General features: G+C 55.1%; 9 non-coding genes and 1 pseudogene across 9 annotated transcripts; all 10 read right to left on the bottom strand.

The window, feature by feature from the left end:
• Positions 1 to 105: 105 nt before the first annotated feature.
• LOC146227316 (U5 spliceosomal RNA) lies at positions 106 to 224 on the bottom strand. The gene has a single exon (XR_014750592.1). It is a non-coding gene; the product is annotated as a U5 spliceosomal RNA (small nuclear RNA).
• Positions 225 to 732: 508 nt separating this feature from the next.
• LOC146227315 (U2 spliceosomal RNA) lies at positions 733 to 923 on the bottom strand. The gene has a single exon (XR_014750663.1). It is a non-coding gene; the product is annotated as a U2 spliceosomal RNA (small nuclear RNA).
• A 699-nt stretch (positions 924 to 1622) lies between these two features.
• Positions 1623 to 1741, bottom strand: LOC146227314 (U5 spliceosomal RNA). Its single transcript, XR_014750591.1, has one exon. It is a non-coding gene; the product is annotated as a U5 spliceosomal RNA (small nuclear RNA).
• Positions 1742 to 2260: 519 nt separating this feature from the next.
• Positions 2261 to 2436, bottom strand: LOC146227313 (U2 spliceosomal RNA; annotated as a pseudogene).
• A 7662-nt stretch (positions 2437 to 10098) lies between these two features.
• On the bottom strand, positions 10099 to 10217 carry LOC146227312 (U5 spliceosomal RNA). The gene has a single exon (XR_014750590.1). It is a non-coding gene; the product is annotated as a U5 spliceosomal RNA (small nuclear RNA).
• Positions 10218 to 10737: 520 nt separating this feature from the next.
• Positions 10738 to 10928, bottom strand: LOC146227311 (U2 spliceosomal RNA). Its single transcript, XR_014750662.1, has one exon. It is a non-coding gene; the product is annotated as a U2 spliceosomal RNA (small nuclear RNA).
• A 699-nt stretch (positions 10929 to 11627) lies between these two features.
• LOC146227310 (U5 spliceosomal RNA) lies at positions 11628 to 11746 on the bottom strand. The gene has a single exon (XR_014750589.1). It is a non-coding gene; the product is annotated as a U5 spliceosomal RNA (small nuclear RNA).
• A 532-nt stretch (positions 11747 to 12278) lies between these two features.
• On the bottom strand, positions 12279 to 12469 carry LOC146227309 (U2 spliceosomal RNA). The gene has a single exon (XR_014750661.1). It is a non-coding gene; the product is annotated as a U2 spliceosomal RNA (small nuclear RNA).
• Positions 12470 to 13167: 698 nt separating this feature from the next.
• On the bottom strand, positions 13168 to 13286 carry LOC146227308 (U5 spliceosomal RNA). The gene has a single exon (XR_014750588.1). It is a non-coding gene; the product is annotated as a U5 spliceosomal RNA (small nuclear RNA).
• A 508-nt stretch (positions 13287 to 13794) lies between these two features.
• On the bottom strand, positions 13795 to 13985 carry LOC146227307 (U2 spliceosomal RNA). Its single transcript, XR_014750660.1, has one exon. It is a non-coding gene; the product is annotated as a U2 spliceosomal RNA (small nuclear RNA).
• Positions 13986 to 14252: the final 267 nt, after the last annotated feature.

The following is a 14252-nucleotide window of genomic DNA, read 5'->3' as shown; positions in this document are numbered from 1 at the left end:
ACCTGCACGCACGCACGCACGCACGCACCCACCCACCCACCCACCCACCCAGCCACCCAACGCTAACCTTACCCTGCTTTTTTTCCTCACAAATCCATCAGGCTCTGCCCTCCCTCGGGCAAAGCCGACCAAAAATACCACGTCCCGCTCGTCGGCGCTCCCCTCCACGGAAGTCTTTAGTAAAAGGCGAAAGGCTTGTGCGTGCTGAAGGGGAGCCAGAGTGACCGTTTTTTTTGAAACCGCCCAAACGGCCCGCTCCCGACCCCTCCGTTGGCCCTGGCTCGCTCGTCCGCGGCGGCGTCCTTCCTTTCCGGGAAAAGGCGTGGAAACGCCACCGGCCGCAAAGGGGCTTTCACTCTCTCTCTCTTTCACTCTCTCTCTTTCACTCTCTCTCTTTCACTGTCTCTCTTTCACTCTCTCTCTCTTTCACTCTCACTCACTCACTCACTCACTCACTCACTCACTCACTGTCTCCCCCATTTCAAGTCACTCACCTCACTTCAGGTTTTTTTTTTTTTTTTTTTTTTTATATCTAAAAGGGCGGGAAAACGCCGCCGGCCGACGGGGCTCCGCCGCCTCCGCCGCCTCCGCCGCCGCGCGTCAAACCCCTTTTTTCACCTCATCGCCACAAAAACCCAAGCCCCAACCCCAAAAACCCCAGCCCCAACCCCAAAAACCCCAGCCCCAACCCCAATCGCTCACTCCCTCGTTTTTTCCCTTTGACACGCTTAGAAAGAGTGCACCCTTCCCGGAGGCGCTGCAATACCGGGGCGATGCGCGGAGCGGACGGAGCGAGCCCCTGTTCCGACTCCCTGTGGCAAAAATCCGTTTAATATGTTGTCCTCGCATGGAGGACGTATCAGATATTAAACTGATAAGAACAGATACTACACTTGATCTTAGCCAAAAGGCCGAGAAGCGATGACCCGCACTGCTCCGCGCCCCCCGCGCGCGGGGCCTCCGTGCGCCGGCCGGGACGTTTGGGCGCCGGCCGCTCTGGCGACCGCCGGACCGAGAACGGCCCCGACGACGGAAGCCAAAAGGAAACGCCGACGCCGCAGGGGAAGAAGAAGAAGCGGCGGCGGCGGGGACCGAGAAGACGGCAGCTAAAAGCAAAGGCCAAGCGGGCCACGGAGGAAGAAGCAGGGACCAAGAGGAAGCAGGGACCAAGAGGAAGCAGGGACCAAGAGGAAGCAGGGACCAAGAGGAAGCAGGGACCAAGAGGAAGCAGGGACCAAGAGGAAGCAGGGACCAAGAGGACCAAGAAGAAGCAGGGACCAAGAGGAAGCAGGGACCAAGAGGAAGCAGGGACCAAGAGGAAGCAGGGACCAAGAGGACCAAGAAGAAGCAGGGACCAAGAGGAAGCAGGGACCAAGAGGAAGCAGGGACCAAGAGGACCAAGAAGAAGCAGGGACCAAGAGGAAGCAGGGACCAAGAGGCCCAGCGGGCCACGGAAGGAGCAGGGACCAAAAGGCCAAGGGATCGGGATTAAGCAGAGGAAAAAGGAAGACAAAAAGACCTGCACGCACGCACGCACGCACGCACCCACCCACCCACCCACCCACCCAGCCACCCAACGCTAACCTTACCCTGCTTTTTTTCCTCACAAATCCATCAGGCTCTGCCCTCCCTCGGGCAAAGCCGACCAAAAATACCACGTCCCGCTCGTCGGCGCTCCCCTCCACGGAAGTCTTTAGTAAAAGGCGAAAGGCTTGTGCGTGCTGAAGGGGAGCCAGAGTGACCGTTTTTTGAAACCGCCCAAACGGCCCGCTCCCGACCCCTCCGTTGGCCCTGGCTCGCTCGTCCGCGGCGGCGTCCTTCCTTTCCGGGAAAAGGCGTGGAAACGCCACCGGCCGCAAAGGGGCTTTCACTCTCTCTCTCTTTCACTCTCTCTCTTTCACTCTCTCTCTTTCACTGTCTCTCTTTCACTCTCTCTCTCTTTCACTCTCACTCACTCACTCACTCACTCACTCACTCACTCACTCACTCACTCACTCACTGTCTCCCCCATTTCAAGTCACTCACCTCACTTCAGGTTTTTTTTTTTTTTTTTTTTATATCTAAAAGGGCGGGAAAACACCGCCGGCCGACGGGGCTCCGCCGCCTCCGCCGCCTCCGCCGCCGCGCGTCAAACCCCTTTTTTCACCTCATCGCCACAAAAACCCAAGCCCCAACCCCAAAAACCCCAGCCCCAACCCCAAAAACCCCAGCCCCAACCCCAATCGCTCACTCCCTCGTTTTTTCCCTTTGACACGCTTAGAAAGAGTGCACCCTTCCCGGAGGCGCTGCAATACCGGGGCGATGCGCGGAGCGGACGGAGCGAGCCCCTGTTCCGACTCCCTGTGGCAAAAATCCGTTTAATATGTTGTCCTCGCATGGAGGACGTATCAGATATTAAACTGATAAGAACAGATTTTTTCTTTTGAAAGAATTTATTGATCATTTGCAGCAAGACAGAGCGTTAAAAACACATTTCAAAATTTTAGCATTTACCAATTAGCATGTCTTAAAACACTTTAAAAGGCATACATTTGGATAAAAGACACATGTGCTCGATCAAATTTTAAAAGTATGTATGTTAAAAGACAATACTTAAAACAAGACAATACTTTAAAACACAGTGTTATAAAAGCCATAAAAAGTGTCACATCAATACGGGGTTAAGACATGTTTGAGAAATGTGTGTAAAAGTTTTAAAAGTCTCTGTTGTGCAATGATAGGGGGGCTCGGAGTCCATGAACGGGGCCGATTCCTCCCGCTCCACCGAACCGGTCACCGCTCCGTTTCACCTCTGGGGCCCAGCGGAGATCCTCGACCACGGCAGCCATTCCGGCGCAGTCAGGCCGCGGCCGCCCGGACCACTTCACGTGGGTGGGGGCCCCTTCCGAATGGCGCGTGGGACGTACCACCCTAGGGTCCCTGTAGCCAGCATCGCCACTGCCTGGGTGGCCGTCTCCACGCGCTTCCCCACCAGCAGGTTTCTGGAGGTCCAAAGTGCCTCCTTGTAGCATGTCAGGGTGAGCCAGAGCTGGCGGAATTGTCCCGATGGTATGGGTCTCTGACTCACCCCGTAGAGCACCAGCTGTGCTGTTAGGACCTCCCCTGCCGGCAGGCTCGGGGTTATCAGGGGCCCCGCTTGGATCCACAGGTCCCGGGCGGCCCTGCACTCCCAGAGCAGGTGCCGCACGGTCTCGTCTCCGCCACAACTCGGCCGTGGGCACCTCGATGTTCGTCCCATGCCCCGGGAGTGCATGACGGCTCTGACCGGGAGGATCTCATGGGCCACCATCCAGTTGAGGTCGCGGTGCCGGTTCAGCAGAGCAGGATGGGCCACGTTGCGCCAAACCGTGGAGGGCTCGCCTAGCGCGAGCCCGCGCACTGGACTCACGGGCTCCCCTTCCTGCACAACAGAGAGAATAAAACGGTGATTAGTTAAAACTCGCTCTGTCTGCTGTTCAAGATTAAAATCTTTCAAAAACTTCTTTAAAACTGAGTAGGCCGGTGGGAGGTCGAAGGCCACCGGCACTCTCAGGTCGATGGGGAGGGGAGGAGCCTCAGTGCTCGCAGGTACCCGCCCATCCAGAATTTTACCAGCAGGCCCGTCTTGGTGTCCTTGCTCGCCAGGCCCACGTGGAGGGCGGTGTACCTGCTTGTTAGAAATAAAGCAAAGTTGGGGAGGCTCCTCCCCCCATTAAAAAGGCTGCGCTTCATGACCTCTCTTTTCAGCCTTTCCCACTTGGACTTCCAAACGAAATAAAAGACCAAGCGGTCCAAGGCTAAAAGCACTTTTCTTGGGGGGATAAAAACAGCTGAAACCAATAAGAACAGGGGTAAAATCACAGTTTTTATGATTAAAATGCGTCCTTCGATGGTCAAGTCGCGTAGTCCCCAGAAAGCCAGTCGTTGCCTAGTCTTCCCCAGTAGACCACCCCAGTTCCCGCTGCCTAGCCCTAACCGGTCGAATTTAACCCCTAGAACCCTCAAGTCTGTTTGTGTGGTGAGTGGCAGTCCTGTCAAGTCCTGTGTGCGCCAGGGGCCGTGAAACTGGGCCTCTGTCTTGTTTCTGTTCAGTTTGGCCCCTGACGCCAGTCCGAACCAGTCAGTCCTGTCCAGAGTCCTGTCGATGGAGGGTCGGTCGGTGCATAAAACATTGACGTCGTCCATATATAAAACGCATGTGGCTGAGAGTCCCCCGCTCCCCGGGACTCCCAGCCCAGTGATCCGTTGGTCCCTTCTCAACACCTGCGCCAAGGGTTCGATGCAGGAGACAAAGAGAAGGGGAGATAACGGACAACCCTGACGGACGCCGCAGTGGACATTGACTGCGTTTGTGAGTTTCCCGTTAACCATAAATCTACTGTGTATACCCCTATACAACAGGCCCACCCACGCTATAAACCTGTCCGGATAGCCCATTTTTTGCAGTACCTGAAACAGGTACTGGTGCGAGACCCGATCAAAAGCTTTTTCGAAATCTAAGTTAAGTACTGCTAAACGAATGTTTCTGTCTCTCGCAAGACAGATGGCGTCTCTAATCAGTACGAGGCTGTCGGTGATCTTCCTTCCCGGGATGGCGCAGGTTTGATCCGGGTGGATCACTGAGCCTAAAACCGTGGACATCCTGTTGGCTAAAAGTTTGCTAAAAAGTTTCAAATCAAAATTTAAAAGCGTGATGGGTCTCCAGTTCTTCAGGTCGGTCCTGTCGTCTTTTTTATGGAGTAATGACACTATCCCTACTCTGAAACTGTCCGGAAGTCTGTCGAGGTCCTCTAGGTCTTTAAAAACAGTCAGGAGGTCGTGTGCTAAAATGTCCCAAAAGGTCAGATAAAACTCCAGAGGCAGCCCATCTGCCCCCGGAGACTTCCCTCCCTTAAAACCCTTAACACACCTGTTTAGTTCTTCAATGTTAAAATCCTCCTCTAGTTGGCCCGTGTTTTCGACTGTTTTCTCTAAAAACCCTAAAACCTCTTTCGTTCGCTCCCTTAAAATGTCTTTTTCCCCAAACAGTTCCCCATAAAAGGTCTCTACTACTTTTAAAATGTCATCTGTTTCCTCCATTATTTCTCCTTCCTTGTTTTTAAGTTTTGACATAGTCCCACTCCTGCTTAAAATTTTCTTAAAAAAGTACCTGGTGCACTTTTCTCCTTCTTCCAGATCCCTTTCCTTGCTCCTTAAAATAATCCCCTTGCTTTTTTCCAACGATAAAATAGTCATTTCTTGCTTTACCTCTTTAATCTCGTAGTTAAAATCAATGCCCTGGTTTCTTAGAATAAAATATCTTTCCAAACGTTTCTGCAGTCCCACCATGCGCCTATCTGCTTTCTTTTTCCTGGCTCTCCCTAACTGACTAAAAAAGGCTTTGGTCCTACCCTTCACCATCTCCCACCACTGTGCTCTGGTGTCAAAACAGTCCTGGAGGGTCTGCCAGTCCCTGAACTGCTCCCTGTACTGCCTCGCGGCCTCCTCGTCCTCCAACAGGGAGCAGTTCAGTTTCCACAGACCCTTCCCTACAGTCACACCCGAGGATAGTGAAAGGGTGCAGGACAGCATAGAGTGGTCCGAGAAGAAAACCGGGGTCAATCTAGCATCGGTTGGGGGGGCGTCCCGGGTAAAACAGTAGTCAATGCGAGAGGCTTTGGTGCCGTCATCACTGAACCAGGTGAGGCCCTCCTCTCTGGGATGCAAGGTCTTGAAACAGTCAGTCAGTCTAAAATCCCTAACAGTACTGTTTAAAAGAGTCGATGCCTTGTCTACCTTAAAATCAACCCCTGCACCTCTCCTGTCAGCCCTAGTTAAAACACTGTTAAAATCCCCTGCTAAAATCAGGGGAGCCCTACCTAGCAGGTGGGACTGCAGGTCTTCTAAAAGCGTAAAACGTTCATGCTTATCACTAAAACCATACACATTGATTACTTTAAAATCCTTCCCTAAAAAGGTCAAATTTAGTAAAAGCACCCGTCCATTTCTAAAAGCAGTGCACCCCTTCACCAACACATGTGGATTCCTTATTAAAACCGCCACTCCGTCGTTTTTGTTCTCATTGGAGCCGCTCCAGTAGGAGGGCCCGTGGCTCCACATCTGTTCCCACTTAAAATAGGAGTTTTTAAAAGGCAGTCCACATTCCTGTAATAAAAACACATCGCTTTTCACAGTACTTAAAAATGTTAAAACGGACTGCGCCCTAAAAGTGGTTGTGATACATCTGACATTTATGGTGCTAAAAGTGAGCGCCATTAGAAGGGTAAAAGGGGTTAAAAGGACGTGCATAAGACTAAAAACGTGGGGGGGATCTTACAAGGAGTAAAACAATAAAACAATAAAACAAGTGTTAAGAACATAAAACTATGCTTACCTCCTCGCTCTTCATCTCTTTCTTCTTCTTGGAGGGGCGTTTGGGGAGGCCTGAGCTCTCCTTGGGGGTGGATGCCGTGATGTTCATCGTTAAAAAGGCCACTTGGTTAGGAGAGCTGGAAGGAAATACCCTAGGAGAGGAATCTGACTCTCCAGAGCTCACTTCCGGCCTCCCCTTTTTACTGGCTGGATCGATGTCAGCGGACAGATCTCTATCTCGTTTGCCAAGTAAAAGCTGCCCACACTGCATAGACTCTTCGCTGGCCGCCGAGTCACTGGTGCTGGGAGAGGAGCTGGAGGCTCCTGTCTCCTCAGAGCTCCCAGCCTCCTCTCCCCCGCCCTCTCTCGCTTCCTCGTGCTCGGCGGCCACCTGATTAAAAGGGGTAAAAACAGGGTCCGCCACCACTTCCTCCGCCACTCCCACTTCCTCCGCCTCCTTTTCCGTCTCTCCCTCCGCCCTCTTTTCCTCGGGTCTCTCCTTTGCCACCTCAGGTTCTGCGGGCGCCCTGCTCGCCCGGACCTTGTTGGCGAAGGACTGAGGACAGTCTCTGAACAGGTGGGAGAGCTCGCCGCACAAGTTGCAAGCCCTCCCATTGGGGCACTCCGCGAAGACGTGCCCAATCTCCCGACACTTGCCGCACACCACCTCCTGGCACGCCTCCGCGAGGTGCCCCTGCTTCATGCACTTTCTGCATAACTTTGGCTGTCCCACGTAGTGCACGAAGCCCCTGTTCTCCCCCAACACTATGATTGAGGGTAACTGCCTCAGTCCTTCAAAACCTGTCGAATCTGGAACCTGCTGGATGGGCACCCGCCAAGCTCCGTTCCATATGCCATCCAGATCCTTCACTCTAACTGGAACCCCTTTAACTGTGCAGTACCTTTTCAACCAGACACAGATATCCTCGGGGTTCACAGTCTCATTAAACATCCTGACAATCACCACTTTCAAGGTGTTGTCAGTCAGTTTTTCCACGCGAAACGTTTGGGTCACTTGATCTTTGCTTACTTCGAAACGTGTCCAGAATTCCTTCAGCCCCGCAGCCACGCTGAAACTGACATCGAAGCCCTGCCCGGCAGGCAAGGCCACGATGCAGTTCAGGTCGGCCGGGGTGAACCTGAGCAGTCTCTGCAGCACCTTCCTGGAGAAGTCCAGCCTGGACATCTCCACCTTCACTCCTCCCACCACCTTGAACATAAAACGGACACTGTTGTGCCTCCTCATGCCAGCACGAGCGGCCGACATTTTGGAGGCACGAACAACACTCAACAAAGGTCAATACACTTAGGGGGGGGGGGTGACACAGCGAGAGGTAACGGGGGGGGGGGGGGGGCACACCAACACAACAGGGTAGGGGAAGACACAAACACAGGTCAGGGGGGAGGGGGTAGGGGAGGGGGGGGGGGTAGGGCGAGGGAATGACTTACAGAACAAAAGTGAGGGGGTGACAAACAGCAACTGGACTATACACAAACCACCACCAAAAACACCTAAATGAAATTTCCAAAAATAAGGGGCTTAAGGGACCGGCTGGGGAAAATTAAACCAAAACACTTAACAAGGACTGAGGACAAACAAAGACCAAGTAACAATTAAATAAATCCAAAAAAACAAAACAAAACAAAAAACAGCCACAAGATGGAGACAAACACTCACAAGACACGGAAAAACACTGACACCAACCAGACAGGACACACCTGCCACCAATCTAGGATTGGCGGCTAGGCTATGCCAACAACACTAACACTCACAAAGGACTAAAAACAAAATACACTTAAGACAACACTTAATAGGCCCAAAAAGGGGGGGGGGGGGGGGGACAAGAAAAAGACCAAACAACACTTGACTAAACAAAAGCTAAATAAATAAACGGCCACAAGATGGAGACTCACACTCAACGGAAAAACACTGACAACACCTAAACCAGACACACCTGCCACCAATCAAGCAATTGGTGGCTAGGCTACACCAAACACTACAAAACACAAGACTATAACACCAAAAACAACACTAAAGACAACAAAGTAGGCCCCAAATGGGGGGGGGGGGACAGACAAAAACAGCTAACAAGCTACACAACCAAAGGGGGAACTATACAGAAAACAGGCTAAAACACAGAAACAAACACAAAACAAGCACAAGACAAGGCCCACAGAGGGACCGGAAAAGTACTGGCCTTGGAGGCACTCACCTGGCCCAGCACTGGGCTGGGCCAGTGGAAGATGGAAAATTCCGGTGAGTGACTCCTCCTCCAGCACTGGCTCCGGCACCCGGCTGTGGACCTGTGAACAAAAGGGAGACAGAAATCTGGGTCAGTGAAAATGCAAATTAACACAAAACACACAAAAATAATTGGACACCAACTGAAAAGGGGTAACGCCCACCGGCCGGTCGATCGCTCTCTAAACCAATCAAACTCAGTATTTGAGCCAAAAGGCCGAGAAGCGATGACCCGCACTGCTCCGCGCCCCCCGCGCGCGGGGCCTCCGTGCGCCGGCCGGGACGTTTGGGCGCCGGCCGCTCTGGCGACCGCCGGACCGAGAACGGCCCCGACGACGGAAGCCAAAAGGAAACGCCGACGCCGCAGGGGAAGAAGAAGAAGCGGCGGCGGCGGGGACCGAGAAGACGGCAGCTAAAAGCAAAGGCCAAGCGGGCCACGGAGGAAGAAGCAGGGACCAAGAGGAAGCAGGGACCAAGAGGAAGCAGGGACCAAGAGGAAGCAGGGACCAAGAGGAAGCAGGGACCAAGAGGAAGCAGGGACCAAGAGGAAGCAGGGACCAAGAGGACCAAGAAGAAGCAGGGACCAAGAGGAAGCAGGGACCAAGAGGAAGCAGGGACCAAGAGGAAGCAGGGACCAAGAGGACCAAGAAGAAGCAGGGACCAAGAGGAAGCAGGGACCAAGAGGAAGCAGGGACCAAGAGGACCAAGAAGAAGCAGGGACCAAGAGGAAGCAGGGACCAAGAGGAAGCAGGGACCAAGAGGAAGCAGGGACCAAGAGGAAGCAGGGACCAAGAGGAAGCAGGGACCAAGAGGACCAAGAAGAAGCAGGGACCAAGAGGAAGCAGGGACCAAGAGGAAGCAGGGACCAAGAGGAAGCAGGGACCAAGAGGACCAAGAAGAAGCAGGGACCAAGAGGAAGCAGGGACCAAGAGGAAGCAGGGACCAAGAGGAAGCAGGGACCAAGAGGAAGCAGGGACCAAGAGGAAGCAGGGACCAAGAGGAAGCAGGGACCAAGAGGACCAAGAAGAAGCAGGGACCAAGAGGAAGCAGGGACCAAGAGGAAGCAGGGACCAAGAGGAAGCAGGGACCAAGAGGAAGCAGGGACCAAGAGGAAGCAGGGACCAAGAGGAAGCAGGGACCAAGAGGAAGCAGGGACCAAGAGGACCAAGAAGAAGCAGGGACCAAGAGGAAGCAGGGACCAAGAGGAAGCAGGGACCAAGAGGAAGCAGGGACCAAGAGGACCAAGAAGAAGCAGGGACCAAGAGGAAGCAGGGACCAAGAGGAAGCAGGGACCAAGAGGACCAAGAAGAAGCAGGGACCAAGAGGAAGCAGGGACCAAGAGGCCCAGCGGGCCACGGAAGGAGCAGGGACCAAAAGGCCAAGGGATCGGGATTAAGCAGAGGAAAAAGGAAGACAAAAAGACCTGCACGCACGCACGCACGCACGCACCCACCCACCCACCCACCCACCCAGCCACCCAACGCTAACCTTACCCTGCCTTTTTTCCTCACAAATCCATCAGGCTCTGCCCTCCCTCGGGCAAAGCCGACCAAAAATACCACGTCCCGCTCGTCGGCGCTCCCCTCCACGGAAGTCTTTAGTAAAAGGCGAAAGGCTTGTGCGTGCTGAAGGGGAGCCAGAGTGACCGTTTTTTTTGAAACCGCCCAAACGGCCCGCTCCCGACCCCTCCGTTGGCCCTGGCTCGCTCGTCCGCGGCGGCGTCCTTCCTTTCCGGGAAAAGGCGTGGAAACGCCACCGGCCGCAAAGGGGCTTTCACTCTCTCTCTCTTTCACTCTCTCTCTTTCACTCTCTCTCTTTCACTGTCTCTCTTTCACTCTCTCTCTCTTTCACTCTCACTCACTCACTCACTCACTCACTCACTCACTCACTCACTCACTCACTGTCTCCCCCATTTCAAGTCACTCACCTCACTTCAGGTTTTTTTTTTTTTTTTTTTTTTTATATCTAAAAGGGCGGGAAAACGCCGCCGGCCGACGGGGCTCCGCCGCCTCCGCCGCCTCCGCCGCCGCGCGTCAAACCCCTTTTTTCACCTCATCGCCACAAAAACCCAAGCCCCAACCCCAAAAACCCCAGCCCCAACCCCAAAAACCCCAGCCCCAACCCCAATCGCTCACTCCCTCGTTTTTTCCCTTTGACACGCTTAGAAAGAGTGCACCCTTCCCGGAGGCGCTGCAATACCGGGGCGATGCGCGGAGCGGACGGAGCGAGCCCCTGTTCCGACTCCCTGTGGCAAAAATCCGTTTAATATGTTGTCCTCGCATGGAGGACGTATCAGATATTAAACTGATAAGAACAGATACTACACTTGATCTTAGCCAAAAGGCCGAGAAGCGATGACCCGCACTGCTCCGCGCCCCCCGCGCGCGGGGCCTCCGTGCGCCGGCCGGGACGTTTGGGCGCCGGCCGCTCTGGCGACCGCCGGACCGAGAACGGCCCCGACGACGGAAGCCAAAAGGAAACGCCGACGCCGCAGGGGAAGAAGAAGAAGCGGCGGCGGCGGGGACCGAGAAGACGGCAGCTAAAAGCAAAGGCCAAGCGGGCCACGGAGGAAGAAGCAGGGACCAAGAGGAAGCAGGGACCAAGAGGAAGCAGGGACCAAGAGGAAGCAGGGACCAAGAGGAAGCAGGGACCAAGAGGAAGCAGGGACCAAGAGGAAGCAGGGACCAAGAGGACCAAGAAGAAGCAGGGACCAAGAGGAAGCAGGGACCAAGAGGAAGCAGGGACCAAGAGGAAGCAGGGACCAAGAGGACCAAGAAGAAGCAGGGACCAAGAGGAAGCAGGGACCAAGAGGAAGCAGGGACCAAGAGGACCAAGAAGAAGCAGGGACCAAGAGGAAGCAGGGACCAAGAGGCCCAGCGGGCCACGGAAGGAGCAGGGACCAAAAGGCCAAGGGATCGGGATTAAGCAGAGGAAAAAGGAAGACAAAAAGACCTGCACGCACGCACGCACGCACGCACCCACCCACCCACCCACCCACCCAGCCACCCAACGCTAACCTTACCCTGCTTTTTTTCCTCACAAATCCATCAGGCTCTGCCCTCCCTCGGGCAAAGCCGACCAAAAATACCACGTCCCGCTCGTCGGCGCTCCCCTCCACGGAAGTCTTTAGTAAAAGGCGAAAGGCTTGTGCGTGCTGAAGGGGAGCCAGAGTGACCGTTTTTTTTGAAACCGCCCAAACGGCCCGCTCCCGACCCCTCCGTTGGCCCTGGCTCGCTCGTCCGCGGCGGCGTCCTTCCTTTCCGGGAAAAGGCGTGGAAACGCCACCGGCCGCAAAGGGGCTTTCACTCTCTCTCTCTTTCACTCTCTCTCTTTCACTCTCTCTCTTTCACTCTCTCTCTTTCACTGTCTCTCTTTCACTCTCTCTCTCTTTCACTCTCACTCACTCACTCACTCACTCACTCACTCACTCACTCACTCACTCACTGTCTCCCCCATTTCAAGTCACTCACCTCACTTCAGGTTTTTTTTTTTTTTTTTTTTTATATCTAAAAGGGCGGGAAAACGCCGCCGGCCGACGGGGCTCCGCCGCCTCCGCCGCCTCCGCCGCCGCGCGTCAAACCCCTTTTTTCACCTCATCGCCACAAAAACCCAAGCCCCAACCCCAAAAACCCCAGCCCCAACCCCAAAAACCCCAGCCCCAACCCCAATCGCTCACTCCCTCGTTTTTTCCCTTTGACACGCTTAGAAAGAGTGCACCCTTCCCGGAGGCGCTGCAATACCGGGGCGATGCGCGGAGCGGACGGAGCGAGCCCCTGTTCCGACTCCCTGTGGCAAAAATCCGTTTAATATGTTGTCCTCGCATGGAGGACGTATCAGATATTAAACTGATAAGAACAGATACTACACTTGATCTTAGCCAAAAGGCCGAGAAGCGATGACCCGCACTGCTCCGCGCCCCCCGCGCGCGGGGCCTCCGTGCGCCGGCCGGGACGTTTGGGCGCCGGCCGCTCTGGCGACCGCCGGACCGAGAACGGCCCCGACGACGGAAGCCAAAGGAAACGCCGACGCCGCAGGGGAAGAAGAAGAAGCGGCGGCGGCGGGGACCGAGAAGACGGCAGCTAAAAGCAAAGGCCAAGCGGGCCACGGAGGAAGAAGCAGGGACCAAGAGGAAGCAGGGACCAAGAGGAAGCAGGGACCAAGAGGAAGCAGGGACCAAGAGGAAGCAGGGACCAAGAGGAAGCAGGGACCAAGAGGAAGCAGGGACCAAGAGGACCAAGAAGAAGCAGGGACCAAGAGGAAGCAGGGACCAAGAGGAAGCAGGGACCAAGAGGAAGCAGGGACCAAGAGGACCAAGAAGAAGCAGGGACCAAGAGGAAGCAGGGACCAAGAGGAAGCAGGGACCAAGAGGACCAAGAAGAAGCAGGGACCAAGAGGAAGCAGGGACCAAGAGGCCCAGCGGGCCACGGAAGGAGCAGGGACCAAAAGGCCAAGGGATCGGGATTAAGCAGAGGAAAAAGGAAGACAAAAAGACCTGCACGCACGCACGCACGCACGCACCCACCCACCCACCCACCCACCCAGCCACCCAACGCTAACCTTACCCTGCTTTTTTTCCTCACAAATCCATCAGGCTCTGCCCTCCCTCGGGCAAAGCCGACCAAAAATACCACGTCCCGCTCGTCGGCGCTCCCCTCCACGGAAGTCTTTAGTAAAAGGCGAAAGGCTTGTGCGTGCTGAAGGGGAGCCAGAGTGACCGTTTTTTTTGAAACCGCCCAAACGGCCCGCTCCCGACCCCTCCGTTGGCCCTGGCTCGCTCGTCCGCGGCGGCGTCCTTCCTTTCCGGGAAAAGGCGTGGAAACGCCACCGGCCGCAAAGGGGCTTTCACTCTCTCTCTCTTTCACTCTCTCTCTTTCACTCTCTCTCTTTCACTGTCTCTCTTTCACTCTCTCTCTCTTTCACTCTCACTCACTCACTCACTCACTCACTCACTCACTCACTGTCTCCCCCATTTCAAGTCACTCACCTCACTTCAGGTTTTTTTTTTTTTTTTTTTTTTATATCTAAAAGGGCGGGGAAAACGCCGCCGGCCGACGGGGCTCCGCCGCCTCCGCCGCCTCCGCCGCCGCGCGTCAAACCCCTTTTTTCACCTCATCGCCACAAAAACCCAAGCCCCAACCCCAAAAACCCCAGCCCCAACCCCAAAAACCCCAGCCCCAACCCCAATCGCTCACTCCCTCGTTTTTTCCCTTTGACACGCTTAGAAAGAGTGCACCCTTCCCGGAGGCGCTGCAATACCGGGGCGATGCGCGGAGCGGACGGAGCGAGCCCCTGTTCCGACTCCCTGTGGCAAAAATCCGTTTAATATGTTGTCCTCGCATGGAGGACGTATCAGATATTAAACTGATAAGAACAGATACTACACTTGATCTTAGCCAAAAGGCCGAGAAGCGATGACCCGCACTGCTCCGCGCCCCCCGCGCGCGGGGCCTCCGTGCGCCGGCCGGGACGTTTGGGCGCCGGCCGCTCTGGCGACCGCCGGACCGAGAACGGCCCCGACGACGGAAGCCAAAAGGAAACGCCGACGCCGCAGGGGAAGAAGAAGAAGCGGCGGCGGCGGGGACCGAGAAGACGGCAGCTAAAAGCAAAGGCCAAGCGGGCCACGGAGGAAGAAGCAGGGACCAAGAGGAAGCAGGGACCAAGAGGAAGCAGGGACCAAGAG

The sequence above is a fragment of the Hypomesus nipponensis genome, chromosome 25 (genome assembly GCF_054491055.1).
Source record: "Hypomesus nipponensis isolate SF chromosome 25, ASM5449105v1, whole genome shotgun sequence".
Lineage (NCBI taxonomy): Eukaryota > Metazoa > Chordata > Actinopteri > Osmeriformes > Osmeridae > Hypomesus > Hypomesus nipponensis.
This window is presented reverse-complemented; position numbering and strand designations above follow the sequence as displayed.